Source organism: Macaca mulatta, chromosome 15, assembly GCF_049350105.2.
Source record: "Macaca mulatta isolate MMU2019108-1 chromosome 15, T2T-MMU8v2.0, whole genome shotgun sequence".
Lineage (NCBI taxonomy): Eukaryota > Metazoa > Chordata > Mammalia > Primates > Cercopithecidae > Macaca > Macaca mulatta.
The window spans coordinates 20,899,726-20,917,767 of record NC_133420.1 but is presented as its reverse complement, the minus strand read 5'-3'; the positions used below and the strand labels follow the sequence as shown (position 1 = coordinate 20,917,767).

General features: G+C 40.0%; 1 protein-coding gene across 6 annotated transcripts in view; it reads left to right on the top strand.

Moving 5' to 3' along the window:
- The window catches only part of ZBTB43 (zinc finger and BTB domain containing 43), a 33,195-nt gene that overhangs the window by 2,106 nt on the left and 13,047 nt on the right, over window positions 1-18,042 (top strand). The window contains exons 2-3 of one of the 6 annotated variants that reach the window (XM_028834831.2): window positions 1,981-2,103; window positions 15,576-15,710. The exons of 1 other annotated variant lie outside the window; for it this stretch is intronic. The gene's annotated coding sequence lies outside the window, so the exon portion shown is untranslated. Of the gene's footprint in view, window positions 1-1,980; window positions 2,104-3,803; window positions 3,914-14,343; window positions 14,462-15,505; window positions 15,711-18,042 lie in introns of those variants that run through there. 4 more of the 6 variants (XM_028834830.2, XM_077967964.1, XM_015116814.3 and 1 more) reach the window with 4 other exon arrangements.

Sequence of the window (18,042 nt, the reverse complement as noted above, 5' to 3'; positions counted from 1 at the left end):
TCTTAGAAAAGTTTAGTTAAATGGATATGGTTAAAATCTTCCTCAAGCTTTCTACTTACTTTCTGCCCTGGCTCTCTTCCCTCTGCCTTTCTTGGAATCAGTGCAAGAATCTGCTCATAAGTAGGATACTTGATAATTATACTCTTCACAGGAAGAAAACTCATAAGGTTGAAAAATAGCCCTTTTATTATAATGCAAAATTATGTGTTATTTCTTGAGTTTTCTTATGGGGGATGCCTTTGTGGGTTTTTTGTTTTTTAAAATCTCTTATTTAAGCTCTTTGCCTTTAAGGTAGTTTACTAAACTTTCTAATAAGATATCGCAACTGAATTACTAGTTTATTTCATTGAATGCTAGATGCTGTTGATTATTTCATGTACCACTAAGGAAGAGAGAAACCCTGCTAATTAAACTATGGCTTAATGCGCTCTTATCGTTTAGACTTTTTATTATTGAAAACACTTTTAAACTTAGACACTAAAAAATGGTATCAATGCCTATGCTAATGCATGTATATACAAAGGAAAGATAAGAATAAATTGGTTAAAGTATTCATTAAAGTTAACATTCCAGGTTCTACTCTTTATACTTTTCAGTTCAGAGTGTGTCCATATTTTTTCTAGCGTGTCATCCTTTGTGTCATCAAGAACATTGATGAGGACCTCAGCAGTTCTCTGTCATTGCCTCAGGCTGTGACAGCTATTAAAACTGCCACCTGGTGATCACATGCTGATTTCAGGAATTTTAAAATGTGAAAAAATGCATGTCTGAAAATTAATTGAATAGTATCATTTTCGTGAACTTTTCCATTTCTTTTTTCTTTTTCTTTTTTTTTTTTTGTGATGGAGTCTCGCCTTGTCACCCAGGCTAGAGTGCAGTGGTGCAGTCTCTGCTCACTGCAACCTCCACCTCCCAGGTTCAAGCGATTCTCCTGCCTCAGCCTCCCAAGTAGCTGGGATTACAGGCGCCCACCACCATACACAGCTAATTTTTGTATTTTTAGTAGAGACAGGATTTCACCATGTTGGCCAGGCTGGTCTCAAACTCCTGACTTCAAATGATCCACCTGCCTTGGCCTGCCAGAGTGTCGGGATTACAGGTGTAAGCCACTGCGCTGGACCTGAACTTTTCCTTTTCACTCTGTTTATATTTGCAGTTAGAATAGGGGCTTTTGTCTTACTTGTAACATATTGAGGACATAAGATTTTTTAAAATTTGTCGATACGTTGTTAATTTTGTGAAATGAGTGCTGTTTCTGCCTTCTGCTTTCTTGATTTCAACTTCTTATCCTGAATTCTAATGCACGTGAGGGCACAGTTAAAAACATTTCCTTGGCTTTATTGAAATTTGATGGAAGGATGACTGATGAATGGAGGGTTAGTTTCTAGAACATTACCTTCTCTTTTGAATCTCAGAGAATTTGCTATAATGGAATGTTTGTCCTGGAAATTTTTAAGTAAAACATTCAGCCGTGGCTTAAAATTGAAGGGAGTCATGAATCAAACTTCATAAAGCAGGTGGCTTGTTTTTTTAAAACACATCTTAAAATAGATTTTACTAAGTTATTTGGCCAAAGTGTTCTAATTAGGAAAAAAATAGAATAATACTGATTGACAATGGTCAGGAGACCAATAGCGCTCTTCCAAAGGATATGTTAATTCTGCAAAATTACATAGTCATTGATCATGTTGGTTTTCTAATTTTAATAAATATGCCACAGTAATGGATGAGAGGTATACGGGAATTATGCACTGTCTTTTCAATTGTTTTGAAAATTTAAAATTATTACAGAATAAGTTTATTTTTTTAAAAAAATGCAAAGGCAGGAGCTACAAAGTTGCAGAATGAATTTAATATAACCAAAAATGCCAGTCTTTATTACTTTTCTTTCTGCCACTAATGTACATCTCCAGTGTTTATTAGCAAATATACATGTACATAGCATCTTTTTTACATTTTCACTGTTACTCTTCCTTCCAGAAGTCAATGTGATTTTAATTTGAAGCAAAACTGAAATGGGTTCTTCTTCCTCATTCTATTCATATTGCTTTTTGATGGCCATGGCATAAGAAACTTTATCCCAGGAATACAGCTTTGCATTAGGTAAGCTATAAACTTGCTCATAATACCATTGTTAAAAATTACTTACTGTAATCATTTCTCTTTTAGCAAAACTAATAATGTATTTTGTTAAGATATTTAATTCCTCTAGACCAGAAGATTCTTTCTTCTCTTCTGAAGAGATATTACGCATTCTAAGGCCCACCAATGACATACTTTGCACTGATAGAACATTTAATGTCAGATAAATTTTTCTGCCAAGTGATTTTTTTTTTTAACTTAGAAAAATGTTAGATTTGGAGTTATGCTGCTGTTTGAATCCTGACATGCCATTTCTGAGGTGTGTAACCATGGGTAGGTCTTTTAATTTGAGCTTCGGTTTACTCATCTTTCAAAAGGATGCAATGATACGGGAGTGTTGCACAATGTAGGTTTACATAGTGCGCTCTGTGAACTCTAAAGCATTTCACTAATGTAAAGAGTAGGCATAGGGAATTGGTATTTTTGTACATTTGTGCCAGGCTTTAAATTTACTGAAGCAACATTTACTATGTTTAAATGTGCTTTCTATAGTAAGCCTGCAAATTACCATATGCTCTGATTAAAGAAATCTCTGAAGGACTTCACAATAAGTAACTGGTGGGTCTGCTTCCCTATTATATTGCTGTCATCTGTGTTTTTAGGATGTTTAATTGGTGTTTAAATCATGTATAAAATTTGACTTAGAGTTCCTCAGCTGAATAATAAATAGTGGCTGCTATTAAACTCATCAAAGTTGGAGGGAATCTGAAGGTCATCTAGTTCAAGATTTCTTCAGTATGTTGCCCTTCATCTGCTTTTAAAAAGCCAAATAGCTTTTAAGAAGCAGAGTGGAACAGGCTGGGATTGATGTGTTTGTTTTAGAACTGTTGCTATTGGATTAAAAAAAATAAAATACATGTGCAAAGTGACATAAAACTGCTGATATCTTTTTTTTTTTTTTTTTTTTTTTTTGAGATAGAGTCTGGCTCTGTCGCCCAGGCTGGAGTGCAGTGGCAGGATCTCAGCTCACTGCAGCCTCCACCTCCCAGGTTTAAGCAATTCTCTGCCTCAGCCTCCAGAGTAGCTGGAATTACAGGCATCTGCCAGCATGCCTGGCTAATTTTGTATTTTTAGTAGAGACAGGGTTTCGCCTTGTTGGTCAGGCCGGTCTCAAAGTCCTGACCACAGGTGATCCACCACCTCATGCTCCCACAGTACTGGGATTACAGGCATGAGCCACCGTGCCCAGCCGTCTTTTTTTTCTTTTTTTGAGATGGAGTCTCGCTATGTTGCCCAGGCTGGAGTGCGTGGTGCGATCTCGGCTCACTGCAACCTCTGCCTCCTGGGTTCAAGCGATTCTCCTGCCTCAGCCTCCCAAGTAGCTGGGACTACAGGCACTGGCCACCACGCCCAGCTAATTTCTTTGTATTTTTAGTAGAAACGGGGTTTCACCGTGTTGGACAGGATGGTCTCCATCTCTTGACCTGGTGATCCGCCTGCCTCGGCCTCCCAAAGTGCTGGGATTACAGGCGTGAGCCACCGTGCCTGGCCTGGGCCATCTTAAGTCTAAGGATGGTCAGTATGCTAAAGTTTATGAATGCATTGTATATAATAAGATTATTTAGATTATTTGTGAAAATGATATTCATGTTTACTTTCCATACTCTCAAACTATAGTGATATTCACAGCCAGGCACAGTGGTTCACACCTGTAATCCCAGCACTTTGGGAGGCTGAGGTGGGCGGATCACCTGAGGGTCAGGAGTTCGAGACCAGCCTGGCCAACATGGTGAAATCCCATCTCTACTGAAAGTACAAAAATTAGCGGGGCGTGGTGTCACACACCCATGGTCCCAGCTACTCAGGAGGCTGAGGCAGGAGAATTGCTTGAATCTGGGAGGCGGAGGTTGCAGTGAGCCGAAGTGGAGCCACTGCACTTTAGCCTGGGCGACAGAGTGAGACTCCATCTCAAAAAAAAAAAAAAGAAAAAATTATATTCACCTTTTCTTTCTACCTCTTAAACTATAGTGGGCCTGAACAAGTGCTTTGGATTTAAATCTCAACTTTACTCCTTACCAGTTACATGACCTTAAGTTGCTTAGCTTTTTTGTCTATCTCCAATTCTGTACAATGGAAGTAAAAAATACCTATTGAGTGGGTTGCTGTGAAGATTAAGTGAGACAGAACATCTAAAGTGCTTTGCATAGACTTTGTACAATGTCTGTATGAAGCAGTTTATTTGTATATGTGTATCATAAATAGTAGTTGCTGTTATTTCCTATTAATGATGACATTTTCCTAGTCACTCAGTCATGAAACTTCAAAGTCAGCATTGGTACATCAGTTTGCCTTGCATTACTCTTTATTTTATTTATTTATTTATTTATTTGTTATTGAGACTGAGTCTCGCTCTGTCGCCAGGCTGGAGTGCAGTGGCACAATCTCGGCTCTCTGCAAGCTCCACCTCCCGGGTTCATGCCATTCTCCTGCCTCAGCCTCCCGAGTAGCTGGGACTACAGGTGCCCACCACCACGCCCGGCTAAGTTTTTGTATTTTTAGTAGAGACGGGGTTTCACCGTGTTAGTCAGGATGATCTCGATCTCCTGACCTCGTGATCCCCCCGCCTTGGCCTCCCAAAGTGCTGGGATAACAGGCGTGAGCCACCACGCCTGGCCTTATTTCTATTTTTTTGAGACGGAGTCTCATTCTGTCGCCCAGGCTGGAGTGCAGTGGGGCAATCTCGGCTCACTCCAGCCTTCACCTCCTGGGTTCAAGTGATTCTTCTGCCTCACCTCCCGAGTAGCTGGGACTACAGGTGCCCACCACCACGCCCGGCTAATTTTTGTGTTTTCAGTAGAGACGGTGTTTCACCATGTTGGTCAGGCTAGTCTCCAACTCCTGACCTTGTGATCCACCCGCCTCAGCCTCCCAAAGTACTGGGATTACAGGCATGAGCTGCTGCGCCTGGCCACATTACTCTTTTTTAAACAATGTTATAGAGACATAATTCATAAGCAATAAAGAGGGTTTTTTTTTTAGTATTTTCACAGATTTGTATACCCATCACCACAATCTAATTTTAGAACTTTTGTCTCCCCTCAAAGAAACCCAATTAGCAGTCGCTCCCCATTTCTTCTACCCCCAGCCACGAATCTACTTTCTGTCTCTATGGATTTGTCTATTCTGGACATTTCATGTAAATGGAGCCACACACGATATGACCTTTTGTGTCCGACCTCTTTCATTTAGCGTAACGTTTTCAAGTGCCAGCCGTGTTGTCACATCTATAAGTATTTCATTCTTTTTTATTGCCAAATATTCTATTCTAAGGATATATCCCATTTATTTATCCATTCATAAGTTGATGGAACTTATGATGGTTTTCACTTTTTGATTTTTAAGAGTAATGCAGTTATGAACATTCATGTACAAGTTTTTGCGTAGACATATGTTTTCATTTTTCTTGGGTATGTACCTAGGAGAACTGTTGGATTACGTGGTAACTATGTTTAACTTCCCGAGGTGCTGTCACACTGTTCCACAGTAGCTGTACCATTTTACACGCCCACCAGCAATGTATGGGGGTTCTAATCCCTACACATCCTCGCCGACACTTGTTACTGTCTGTCTTACTTTTCACAGCCATCTTAGTGAGTGAGAAGGGGTGTTTTGTAGTTTTGATTTGCATTTTTCTAATTACTAATGATGTTGAGCGGTTTTCATATGCTTATTGGTTATTTGTTTATCTTCTGTGGAGAAATGTCTCTTCAAATCCTTTATCTATTTTTCAGTTGGGTTATGTATCTTTTTATTATTGAGTCATAAGAGTTCTTTAGGTATTCTGGATGCAAGTCACTCATTAGTCACATAATCTGCAAATAGTTTCTCCCATTCTGTGGGTTGTCTGTTCACTTTCTTGATGGTATCATTTACACCTTGTGCTACTGCTGTATCTTCCTGTTGACCAGTTCTGTCAGTCTCATCAATGCCACCCCTTTTCCATACGCACTGTTGCTTTTTTTTTTTTGAGACGTCGTTTCGCTCTTGTTGTCCAGGCTAGAGTGCAGTGGCATGATCTTGGCTCACTGCAACCTCCGCCTCCCAGGTTCAAGCAGTTCTGCCGTCTCAGCCTCCCGAGTAGCTGGGATTACAGGTGTGTGCCACCATGCCTGGCTAACTTTGTATTTTTAGTAGAGACAGGGTTTCACCATGTTGACCAAGCTGGTCTGGGACTCCTGAAATCTTGAGTGATCTACCCGCCTCAGCCTCCCAAAGTGCTGGGATTACAGGTGTGAGCCACCGTGCCCGGCCCCACTGTTACTTTTATTATTACCTAGACTATACTTGTTGAAATCTTATAATTAATTTCTGCTTCAGACTTTATCCTGCTTTAGTCCTTGAGCAGATCAGCCTTCCTTAACCATGCCTCACAACATGTCACTTAAAAGTTTTCAATGCTGCCCAATGCAGACTTCTCATTCGGCTTTTTCCAGATTTGTCTCCCATCACTCATTGTCACTCGTAGAAGGAAGCACAGGTAATGATGTGTGTGTCACCAGAGTTAGTCTTGAGTGGAAGAGAGCCAAGGGAGAAATGAAATGCCTTTCTGATGGTAATTTCACCATAGTCTAGGATCTTGCCCTTACTGTGATGGGACCAATAACTCAGTTTCTTCAACATATCATACTTATGATGTACCAAACCCACAAGAGATTGAACTATACAAACCAGAATGCCATGTGATTTATAATTTTTCTTTCTATGCTAATAAATGAGATTGGCTTGTAGGGTTTTTTGTTGTTGGCTAGTTTTGATACCAGAGTTTTGTATAAAATTTATGAATTTTCTCCTACCCTATTCCCTGGTCCTCTTCTCCTCCTCTACTTTTAACATTTCTAGTTTTATCATATTATGTAATCCATTGTATAGTCACATGTAATCAAATGTGCCCTGTGCATTTCTGCTTTATTGATTTTCTCTGTAGCCACGTATATTATCATTTTTATAAACGTCCTGCAGACATTAGGAAAGAAGGAGTATTATTATTTGTAGAGTATATAGGTATTGCATTAAATTAGCTTTATTGATAGCTGTCTAAATCTATAGATTCTTATCCTTTGCCTACTTGATTTATTAAGAATTAAAGAGGGATACTTTTATTTCCTGCTACAATTACATTTCTGTTACCATTGCCTTATTTTCTAACATTGTACTCTGACACGTAAATGTTCACAGAATAAACTTCATTGTGAATTATAGGATTCATCAGTTAACAATAAACTTTCATCCTATCTGATGATTTTTGCATTGAAATTTACTTTGATATTAGTATTGTGTTGCTTGACTTTTGTTTTCATGTGATCAGGTGACTTTTTTTTTTTTTTACTTTTGACCTTTTTGGTGATAAGTTCTTTCAACTTTTCTATGTCTGAAAAAGTATTTTGGGCCGGGCGTAGTGCCTCACGCCTTTAATCCCAGCACTTTGCGATACCGAGGTGGGCGGATCACTAGGTCAGGAGATCGAGACCATCCTGGCTAACACGGTGAAACCCTGTCTCTACTAAAAATACAAAAAATTAGCCAGGCGTGGTGGCGGTCGCCTGTAGTCCTAGCTACTTGGGAGGCTGAGGCAGGAGAATGGCATGAACCCAGGAGGCAGAGCTTGCAGTGAGCCGAGATCGCGCCACTGCACTCCAGCCTGGGCGGTAGGGCGAGACTCTGTCTAAAAAAATAATAATAATAATAAAGAAAAAAATAAATTTCCCTTCATTTGGAAGATATTTTCATGGGTATAGAATTCTAAGTTGACAGGCCTTTCCACCCCTCCCCACCTTAATTTCAGTACTTTAAAAATGCTGGTCTCCTGTCTCCTGGCTTGCATTGCTTCTGAGGTTCTCTGTACTAAAGGGGTCTTTTTTTCTCTGGCTGCTTTTAGGATTTTCTCCACTGATTTTAAGTGATTTGGTTATGATGTGCCTTGCTGTAGTTTTTTTCATGTTTCTTGTGCTTGGAGTTCGTTGAGCTGTTTAGGTCTGTGCATTTGTAGTTTTCATCAAATTTGAAAAAGTTTTGGCTATTGTTTTCACATACGTATAAAATGTGTGTGTGTGTATTGTTTTTATATATATAGTTTTCAATATATAAAACAACATATACATATATATATATATTGTTTTCATGTGTCTCATAGCTTATCACATAAAACTTTTTGCCTTCCCCACCACAACCATGTCTGCGTTAGGCATCTGGAAGTTGTCTCACAGCTCGCTGATGCTCTATTCCCTTTTTATTTGCCTTTTTCTCCCTCTGTGTTTTATTTTGGGTAGGTTTTTGTTGCCATGTTTTCAAGTTCACTAATGTTCTGCAGTGTTAATTCTGTTGTTATTCTCATCCCAATGTATGTTTGTGTGTTTTTTAAATCTCTAGATGTTTTATTTGGGTCTCTCTTTTATTTTGCAGTAGTTTCCCTCTCTCTGCCTAACATGCTTAATCTTTTCTCTACCTTCTTGAAAATATAGAATGTAGAATTGTCTACCAGTTGTATAAATCTCTTGTCATTTCTGGATCTGTTTCTGTTGATTGGTTCCCACCCCCACCTCAGTATCCTGGGTTATATTTTCCTAGTTCTTGGCATGCCTGGTGATTTTTAAATTTGATGTCAGATATGAGTTTTACCTTGTTCGGTGCTGGATATTTTTATATTATGTAAATGTTCTCAAGTTTCATTCTGGAACATAATTAAGTTGGAAACAGTTTGATCCTTCTGAGGCTTGTTTTTAAGCTTTGTTTGGCAGGACCAGAACTGCATTTTGTCTGGAATTAATTTGTCCCCACTACTGAGATAAGGCTTTTCTGAATACTCAAGGTTTTCCACTCAGGGCCGTTTTCTTCAATTAAGTTTATTTTTTATTATTTCACGTTCTCTGTTTGGTTCTTTCTCTCAAGGACATTAACGGGCTGTACATTGATCTGTCTTCTCTGTTCTCCTGCTTTATCATCTTCTCTCTCGCTGTTTTCATTTTTTTATCCTTTTCCTGTATTTTAGTAGAAGGTCCCCAAAGTGCCTTCCACATTATCGATTCCGTTTTTTTTACTGTTGTAATTCTGCTTCTTGTCGCCTGTGTAAATTTCTGCTCTATATTAGTTTCATGACACCCTATCATTAATTCAGGCCACCCTTTTTTTCATATCGTTCTGCCATTTTGTCTCATCTTCCTTATACTTTACTCAGAGACTGTTTTCATGAAGTTTGTGAAACACATTTTAAAAATTGTTTAAAATGTGCTCTTTGTCTATTTCTTGCCATTTTTTCCTTTTTGCTATTCTGGAATATATCCACAGACCCCGTGTTGGTTTTATTTTGTTTAATTCTTGAGAGGGAAACCTGAATTTCTGTTCAGGTCTGAAATTTGCTTTTGGGTCCCTTGCTGTATACCTGAATATTGTTAGAATCAGCTCTTAGTTCTTAAGCTAGACGTAGGGCTGAACCACATTGACATCTGGGATTAGCTGAGTGGGGCTGAAGGGGTAGGCCTTAGGCCTTAGGCACTCTCAGGGGAGCTTGAGCTCTGTGTACTTTCTTTGCAGTTGGTGAAATTGGTATGCCAGGACCCTCTGTTGTCTTTGGCCCAGCTGGCAAATGATGGCTATGCCTTTATCTCTTTTCTTGGGGCTACTGAGCCCCACCCCCTTATGTTAATATTTTTTTCCTTCTGCCAAGGCAATATGTGCAACCTTTGGTATTCTAATACCACCCACCTCTGAGTTTTGCCAATCTGCAGGACCTGTCTGTCCCTGGCTTTTAGCTCTGGGCCCCACGTGAAAGAGTGTTACTGATCCTGTCAGAATTGCCTGGAATAAGAAGTGGAGTTTCAGGCCAGAGTTTCCCTTCAACTTGGCCCCTTTTCCACTATATCTTTTTTTTTTTTTTGAGACAGAATCTTTCTCTGGAGTGCAGTGGTGGCAGTCACAGCTCACTGCAGCCTCGACCTCCCCTGCTCAAAAGATTTCCCCTCTTCAGCCTCCTGAGTAACTAGTGTGTCAGGTGCATGCCACCGTGCCTGGCTAATTTTTGTATATTTGTAGAGATGGGGTCTTGCTGTGTTGCCCAGGCTGGTCTTGAATTCCTGGACTCAGGTGATCTGCCCACCTCAGCCTCCCAAAGTGCTGGGATTACAGGCATGAGCCACCATGCCCGGCTGGGCTGTGACATTTCTTGATTGTCTTTGAAGTCCCCCATAGTACATTGAATATAATGTTCCATGAGGTTTTTTAGTGAGCTAATTAATTACTTCTATGACATCATCTAAATAACTGAAACAACAGCTATACTCTCAGTATAGGTCACAATTGCGTATGAGTTTGTAATGGAAAAACCTGTAGAAGTTTAGCATGTTGCAGCTCAGAGAATATGGATAAATGCCATATTCACTCAAAGTTAAGGGCAAGGATTTTTGATAGGGCTTGGTTTGAATCTGTGTATTGCTTTGGATAGTATTGTTATCTTAGCAATATTATGTCTTCCAATCCATAAACAACATGGGATGTCTGTTTATTTGTGTCTTTAATTTCTTTCAGCAGTGTTTTGTAGTTCTTTTTCTTTTCTTTTTTTTCCCTTTTTGGACAGAATCTCCCTCTGTCACCCAGGCTGGACTACAGTGGTATGATCACAGCTCACTTTAGCCTAAAACTCTTGGGCTCAAATGATCCTCTTGCCTCAGTCTCCCAAATAGCTGGGACTACAGCTGTGTACCACTATGCCTGGCTAATTACAAAATACATATTTATTTATTTTTAGAAACAAGGTCTTGCTGTGTCGTCCAGTCTGGACTCAAACTTCTGACCTCAAGTGATCCTCCCAAGTAACTGGGATTACAGATGAGAACCACCACACGTGGCAGTTGTGTAGAGACAGGGTTTTACCATACTGCTCAGCCTGGTCTCAAACTCCTGAGCCCAAGCAATCCGCCCACCTCGGCCTTCCAAAGTGTTAGGGTTACAGGCGTGAGCCACCATGCCCAACTTCTTGAGTGTTTTTGTCACAAAAGGGTGCTGAATTTTGTCAGATGCTTTTTCGATTATCAGTTAAGATGATATGTGTTTTACGTGGTTTTTTTTTTTTCCTTTATTCTGTTAATTTGTGTTACATTCATTGATTTCGTATGTTGAACTATCCTTGCATTCCAGGAAGAAATCCCACTTGCTGGTAGTGTATAATTCTTTTAATATGCTGCTTAATTTGGTTTGGTAGTATTTTGTTGATATTTACTCCAGTGTCCATAGGGATATTGGTCTATAGTTTTTGTATAGTGTTTTTGTCTGGCTTTCATATCAGAGGGTACTCCTGACCTAATAGAATAAATTGGGAAGTGGTCCCTCCTCTTCAGTGTTTTAGAAAAGTTTGAGAAGGATTGGTGTCAGTTCTTCTTTAAATGTTGTTAGAATTTAACAGTGAAGCCATCAGGTTAGGATCTCTTTATTGAGAGAGTCAATGCCCTTAATAGTGATAGGTCTTTAAGGGTATTGTTTAATTTCCACATATTTATTAGTTTTTCAGTTTTCTCTCTTACTGATTGCTACTTTCATTTCATTGTGGTTAGAAAAATGCTTTGTATTTTAAAAAAGACTCAGTCTTTTTAAGTGTATTGAGACTTGTTTTATGGTCCAACACATGATCTATCCTGGAGAATGTCCTGTGTGCACTTGGTGGTTGACACGTCATATACAGGCATACCTTGTTCTGTGCTTCGCAGATACTGCATTTTTTTTTACAAATTGATAGTCTGTGGCAACCCTGCATTAAGGAAGTCTATCAGCATCATTTTTCCTGTTGCACATGTTTACTTTGTGTTTTTGTGTCATATTTTGGCAGTTCTTGCAATATTTCAAACCTTTTCATTATTATTTTATCTGTTACGGTAATCTTTGATCAGTGATTTTTTGATGTTACTATTGTAATTGTTTTGAGGCACCGTGAACTACACCCATAAGGGACAACAAACTTAGACAATAAATATGTGCTCTGACTACTCCACTGAGCCACCATTCCCCCATCTTTCCCCTTCTCTTCAGGCCTCCCTGTTACCTGAGACACAACCATCTTGAACATAGACACAACCATCTTGAAATTAGGCCAATTAATAAACCTACAATGACCTGGTGTTTAAGTCAAAGGAAGAGTCATATGCTTCTTACTTGAAATCAAAAGCTAGAAATGACTAAGCTTAGTGAGGAAGGCATGTCAAAAGCAAACAGAGGCCAAAAGTTAGACTTCTTGTTCTAAATAGCCAAACTGTGAATGCAAAGGAAAAGTTCTTGAAGGAAATTGAAAATGCTACTCTTATGAACTCGTGAATGATAAGAAAGCGGCAGCCTTAATGCTGATATGGAGAAAGTTTTAGTGGTCTGGATGGAAGATCATGCCAACCACAGCATTCCTTTAAGCCACAGCCTTCAGAACAAGACCTAATTCTCTTCATTTCTCTGAAGGCTGTGAGAGAGGTGAGGAAACTGCAGAAGAAAAGTTTGAAGCTAGCAGAGGTTGGTTTATGAGATTTAAGGAAAGAAGTGTCTCCATAAAGTAAAAGTGCAAGGTGAAGCAGCAAGTGCTGATGTAGAAACTATAGCAAGCTATCTAGAAAATCTAGCTAAGATAATTGGTAAAGATGGCTGCACTAAGCAACAGATTTTTCAATGTAGATGAAAAAGCCTTCTATTGGAAGGAGATGCCATCTATAACTTCCAGAGCTAGAGAGGAGAAGACAATACCTGGCTTCAAAAGACAGGCTATAATTCTCTTGTTAGGGGTTAATGCAGCTGGTAACTTTACGTTGAGGCCACTGCTCAGGTACCATTCCCAAAGTCCTAGGGCCCTTAAGAATTATGCTAAGTATACTCTGCTTGTGCTCTCTAGATGGCACAGTGAAAGCTTGCAGACAGCCTGTTTACAGAATGCTTTACTGAATATTTTAAGCCCACTGTTGAGACCTACTGCTCAGAAAAATATTCTTTGTAAAACATTACTGCTCATTGAGAAGCGCTTGGTCACCCAAGAGCTCTGATGAAGATGTACAAGGACATTAGTATTGTTTTCATGCCTGCTAATACAACATCCATTCTGTAGCCCCTGGACCAAGGAGTAATTTCAATTTTCAAATCTTATTATTTAAGAAATACATTTTGAGCCAGGTGCAGCAGCTTACACCTGTAATCCTAGCACTTTGGGAGGCCAAGGCAGGCAGATTGCTTAAGCCTCGGGGTCCAAGACCAACCTGAGCAGCATGCAAAACCCTGTCAATACAGAAAATGCAAAAAATTAGCAAAGCATGGTGTCATGCACTTGTATTCCCACCTACCCAGGAGGCAGAGGTAGGAGGATCACCTGAACCAGAGAGTCAAGGCTGCAGTGAGCCACAGTCACACCATAGTGATTCCTCTGACGCTCTGATGGATCTCTGGGCAAAGTAAATTGAAAATGTTTTGGAGGCAGCGCGGTAGCTCACACCTGTAACTCCCAGCACTTTGGGAGGCCAAGGCGGGTGAATCACTTGAGGTCAGGAGTTTGAGACCAGCCTAGCCAACATGGTGAAACCCTGTCTCTACTAAAAAAATACAAAAATTAGTGTAATGGCATGGTGTCACATGCCTGTAATCCCAGCTACTCAGGAGACTGAGGCAGGAGAATCGCTTGAAGGCGGGAGGCAGAGGTTGCAGTGAGCTGGGATTGTGCCACTGCACTCCAGCCTGGGCGACAGAGCAAGACTCTGTTGAAAGAAAGAGAAAGAGAGAAAGAAAGAGAAACAAACAAAAAAAAGAAAATGTTTTGGAAAGGAGTCACTCTTCTAGATGCCATTAAGAACATTCGTGATTGGTGGGAGGAAATCAAAATATCAACATTAACAGAAGTTGATTCCAGCCCTCGTGGATGACTTTGAGGGGCTCAAGACTTGAGTGGAGGAATTAATTGGAGGTATAGTAGAAATAGCAAGAGAAATAGAATTAGAAGTGGAGCCTGAAGGTGGGACTGAATTATTGCAAAGGCATGATAAAACTTGAGTGGATGAGAAGTTGCTCCTTAGGGATGAGCAAAGAAAGTGATTTATTGAAATACACTCTACTTCTGGTGAAGATGGTGTGAACATTATTGACAACAAAGGATTTAGAGTAAGCTTTTCCAACCTGTGGCCCAGGACGGCTTTGAATGTGACCCAACGCAAATTCGTAACCTTTCCTAAATCATGAGTTTTTTTGTTTTTGTTTTTGTTTTGTTTTTTTTTTTTGAGACGGAGTTTCTCTCTTGTCACCCAGGCTGGAGTGCAATGGCACGATCTTGGCTCACTGCAACCTCCGTCTCCCGGGTTCAAGCAATTCTCCTATCTCAGCCTCCCAAGCGATTACAATCATCCACCACCACACCCAGCTAATTTTTGTATTTTTAGTAGAGATGGGGTTTCACCATGTTGACCAGGCTGGTCTCAAACCCCTGACCTCAGGTGCTCCACCCACTTTGGCCTCCCAAAATGCTGGGATTACAGGCATGAGCCACCATGCCTGGCCGAGTTTTTTTTTTTTTTTTTTTTTTTTTAAGCTCATCTGCTATGGTTAGTGTTAGTGTGTTTTATGTGCGGTCCAGTTCTTCCACTGTGACTCAGAGAAGCCAAAAAAATTGGACATCCCGATTTGGAATATAAACTTTATTGATAAAGCATCAGCAGGATTTAAAAAGATTGACTCAAATTTTGTGAAAGAAGTTCTGTGGGCAAAATGTCATCAAACAGCATTGCATGCTACAGAGAAATCTTTTGAGAAACAGTCAATTGATGTGGCAAACTTCACTGTTGTCTTATTTTAAGAAATTGGCAGGCCAGGCACGGTGGCTCATGCTTATAGTTCCAGCACTTTGGCAGGCTGAGGCAGGCGGATTGCTTGAGCCCAGTAGCTCAAGACCATCCTGGGCAACATGGTGAGACCCTGTCTACAAAAAATACATAAATTAGCTGAACATGGTGACACACGCCTGTAGTCCAGCTCCTTGGGAGGCAGAGGCAGGAGAGTTGCTTGAGCCTAGGAGGTCAGGGCTGCAGTGAGCCATGATCACACCACTGCATTTCATCCTGGGCAACAGAGCGAGACCCTATCTTGGGAAACAAAAAAGAAAGAAATTACTACAACCACCCTACCCTTCAGCAGTCACCACCCTGATCAGTCAGCAGCCATCCACTCAAGGTAAGACTCTCCACCAGCAAAAGGATTGCAACTGGCTGAAGGCTCAGATGATTGTTAGCATTTTTTAGCAATAAATTTCTTTTTTTTCTTTTTTTTTTGAGACAGAGTCTGGCTCTGTCACCCAGGCTGGAGTGCAGTGGTGCGATCTTGGCTCACTGCAACCTCTGCCTCCAGGGTTCACGCCATTCTCCTGCCTCAGCCTCCCAAGTAGCTGGGACTACAGGCGCCTGCCACCACACCTGGCTAATTTTTTTTGTATCTTTTAGTAGAGACGAGGTATCACCGTGTTAGCCAGGATGGTCTCCATCTCCTGACCTCGTGATCCGCCCGCCTCGGCCTCCCAAAGTGCTGAGATTACAGGTGTGAGCCACCACGCCCAGCCAATAAAGTATTTTTAAATTAAGGTGAGTACATTGTTTTTTTTAGACATAATGCTATTGCACACTTAACAGACTACAGCAAGGTGTAAGCGTAAGTTTTATATGCACTGGGATACCAAAATTTGTGTGTCTCACTTTATTATGCTGTTTGCTTTATTGCGGTGTTCTTGAACTGAACCAACAATATCTCTGAGGTATGCCTGTATATGTCTTTATAGTAGGCTTAACTGGTTTATAATGTTGTTCAAGTCTTCTGTTTCCTTATAGATCTTCCGTCTGCTTTTTTCTGTGTATTCTTGAAAGTGGGGTATTGGAGTCTCCACCTATTGTTATAGAACTGTCTATTTCTTCCTTCAGTTTTATCCACTTTTACTTCGTGTATTTTAGAGTTATATTGTTAGGTGTGTATATGTTTATAATTGTTATATTTTCTTGATAGAATTGAACCTTTTTACTCAACATGTAATTGTCTCTTGTAACCTTTTTTGACTTAAAATCGATCATTTCTAATAATATAGCCATCTCAGACCATTTTTTTGTTGCGATTACATGGAATATTTTCTTTCATCCTTTTACTTTCAACCTCTTTGTGTCATTATATCCAAAGTGAGTCTCGTGCTCACCTGGGCAGCTAAAGTGAGTCTCTTGTAGACTGCACGTAGATGAGTCGTTTTTTAATCCGGTTACTGACAAGGAAAGATTCACTTTACAATTTAGATATTTGTTTTCTGTATGTCTTACACGTTTTTTATTCCTCAATTCTTCCATTATTGCCCTCATCATATTTTTTATTATTTAGAGGTTTTGGGTTTGTTTGGCAGTAAACCATTTTGATTCTCTTCTTTTTGTGTATGTTTTTCATTATTTTCTTAGTAGTTACTTTGGGGTTTGCAATTAACATTTTAAACTTTTAACAACTTACCTTGAATAATACCAACTTAGGTTTAGTACAGTCACAGCACAGTATATCTCCCGTCCCTTCACCTTCATGTTGTCGTTGTCACTGATTACATTTTTATACATTGTATAATACGTATATTAACATAGATTTATAATTATTGTTTTATGCATTCGTTAGCCTTTTAAATAATATAGAAACAAAATAATTATAAACCGAAAGTACAGCAATGATGGCTTTTTTTTTTTTTTCTGAGACAGATTCTCACTCTGTTGCCCAGGCTGGAGTGCAGTGGTGCGATCTCCACTCACTGCAACCTCCACCTCCTGGGTTGGAGTGATTCTACTGCTTCAGCCTCCCGAGTAACTGGTATTACAGGTGCATGCCACCACACCTGGCTAATTTTTGCTTTTTTTTTTAGTAGAAATGGGATTTCACCGTGTTGACCAGGTTGATCATAACTTCTGACTCAAATGATCCACCTGCCTTGGCCTTCGAAAGTGGTGGGATTATAGGCATGAGCTACTGAGCCCAACCAGTGGTGACTTACATATTTACCTGAGTAGTTAACCTTTACCAGCAATCTTAGCTTTTTTATGTGGCTTTGAATTTCTGTTTAGCCGTTCTTTTATCTCAGCCTGAAGGACCGCTTTAGCATTTCTTGTAGAGCAAGTCTACAGGTAGCGAACATCCTTAGCTTTTGTTTCTCTGGGAATGTCTTAGTTTCTCCTTCATTCTTGAAAAGATACTTTTGCCAGATCTTAATTGACAGATTTTTTTTTTAAGCGCTTTAAATAGATTGTCCTACTGCCTATGGCCTCCATATGGTTTCTGCTTATGGTTTCTGATGAAAAATTAGCTGTTAATTTTAGTGAGGATCTCTTTTACTTGACTAGGAGCTTCTCTCTTGTAGCTTTCAAGATTCTCTTTGGCTTTGGCTGTTTCTACAATTTGACTGTAATGTATTTTATCCTGCCTAGAGTTTGTTGAGCTTCTTGGATGTGTAGATTCAAATCTTTTATCAGTTTTTAGACGTGTTTGACCATTATGTATTTTTTCCCATTGTTTTTCAGCCGTTTTCTGTGCCTCTACTTCTGAAACTCCCATGATATGTATGATGGTGTCCCACAGGCACCTCAGGTTCTGTTCATTTTTCTTTTGTTGTGGTTGTTGTTGTTGTTGAGACAGAGTCTCACTGTGTCATGTAGGCTGGAGTATAGTGACATGAACACGGCTCACTGCAGCCTCAACCTCCTGTCCTCAAGCGATCCTCCCACCTCAGCCTCTTGTGTAGCTGGGACTACAGATGCATGCCACCATGCCTGGCTGTTGTATTTTTGGTCGAGACAGGTTCTCACTATGTTGCCCAGGCTGGTCTCGAACTCCTGGACTCAAGCGATCCTCCCACCTCAGCCTCCCAGAGTGCTGGGATTACAGGCATGAGTGACTGTGCCCAGC